The following is a 2,147-nucleotide window of genomic DNA, read 5'->3' as shown; positions in this document are numbered from 1 at the left end:
GTTATTTGCTAATAATAATTTTATCTTCCTGATTAATATTTATCTTTCATATTTTATAAGAGAATTTATTGTAAAAGCTCATAAATTACTGTATAAAATAATTAAATTTTAATAAATATATTAACAAGATTTAGTTAATGAATGTCACGAGAAAACTAGTTAGTTTTTTAAATTTTAATCAAATTAAGATTAATATATTTAATAACATCTTTCTTTTAATACCATAATATATATTGACTAAAATCTTTTAGTCTATGTAAGTAAAATCTAAAATAAATTTATATTTTTTAAAATACTAAAGATAAAGGAAAGAATATAATTTTATTATTTTTTCATTAAGATATTCTTATCAATTTATTAGATAAAAGATAGATTATTTATATAAAAAATAAATAAATAAATTTAATATTTTAACTAGATTTTTATTAAGTTCTGTGTTTTGGTTATTTATTAAGAATTATTTTATAATTCTAAATAATATTATATGGGAATATTAATGCTAACTTGGAGTTTTTTTTATGAGAATACATTTAAAAATAATAATTTAAACCCATTAGAGCTCTAAATTTTTTTTTTAGAACTTATTAATTACTACATTGCATTTATCATGTGTAAATTAAAATTTTAAATACTGATTTATTTTTCTACCTAGGCTACAGCCCACCTCAGCCTTCTACATTCCTCCGCCTATGCCTGCATCACTGTTCTTCCAAGTCTTTTCCAAGTTATAATGTGTTAATAGCCTTGATTCCAACTCCAATGAGCAACCATCTTGATCCACAAGCCTTTTCCAGGAGCCCCTCCGTTTTCTCCCCTATACATCAATCCATGGACATTCTGGAAGGAAGACTTGTTGAAATTTCGTAATTTCCCGTATAGACGTTCAGAGTTAATCTTCTAATTATTAAGTTGATGATTTTCTATATAATTAGTTATTAAATTAAATCAGTTAGTATAGTATGTATATATAGTGTTTCTTCCTCATTCTCTAAACAACAAAATTACAGGATACGAGCTAGTTTCTAAAACTCATGATTTTTCCTTTTAGTCGGAACACCCAATCTCTTAATGTATTTTTTCTATAGTTATTAAATTTAGACCAGCCTGATAGGTTGATCTAGTGGCTAGACAGTCCAGATTAGAAAAAAAACTGATAAATATTAAAAAAAATAACAAGACCCAGTCGACTAGGTAGGTTGACCCGTGATCCGGGACACCTAGACAAACCCGGACAAGACCTGACATTTGTAATGCATAAACTGCCATTTACAAAATCAAAACTTAATTCATGAACACCAATCAACCTAACATTTAAATCCCACAAAAATTAACAGATATGAGTCAAACTCAAGAATAAAACACATATAACTTAAATAACAAGATTTGTGAGTTACAACTGACTTAAAGAAGTACACCTGAGTCAAAACAAAACAAAATAGGGCAAATAGGGTTTGAGCTATCAAATCTTTTGTTTACCTTGTGATCTACGTAAAAGGCAAGAGCGGGAGAGACAAGGAGGGAAATGAAGGCGAGGAGAGGAAGAGATCAAATAGTGGTTGCTAAGGACATGACGATCACTGGTGAAGGTGGGATCTGATGGTTCAGATTTGATCAGTTAAATTGAATCAAATCAATTTTTTCTCGTAAATCTTCTTAAAAAACAGATGAATTCTCTAACATAGCTCTGAATTTTTCTTTTCTTCTCTTTATCCTTTTAGATAGACAAACAGCGAGAGGGAGTGAAGAGAGTAATGTAAGGGAAGGAGCTCGGGATTTAATATTTGTGACTGTCTTATTAATGTTTTTTTTATTAGTAAGTAAATGATTTATTTAATTATTTATATCCAAAGCAATATAAATAAATATATATAATAAGTGTATTTTTTTATATTCCCCATCCATTTCATACAATTATAGTCAATAACTTGATTAATTATCTAAGCTACATGCAGGTTTTTATTTCCATTCATTAAAATAATTATTTTAGTTTTTTATTCAAAAAAATTATAAATGCATAAATTTTATTTTACAGTTTATAATAATAAGAAATAAACTAAAATAGAAGAGTTTTTTCACATTTTTAATGTAAAAAATTTATGTTTTTTTAAATATAAAATAAATTTTTTTTGGTTTAAATACTTTAACTT

This window comes from Populus euphratica, unplaced genomic scaffold (assembly GCF_000495115.2).
Source record: "Populus euphratica unplaced genomic scaffold, PopEup_1.0 scaffold25.1, whole genome shotgun sequence".
Taxonomy (NCBI): domain Eukaryota; kingdom Viridiplantae; phylum Streptophyta; class Magnoliopsida; order Malpighiales; family Salicaceae; genus Populus; species Populus euphratica.
The sequence above is the reverse complement of the archived record's forward strand: the minus strand, read 5'-3'. Positions refer to the sequence as shown.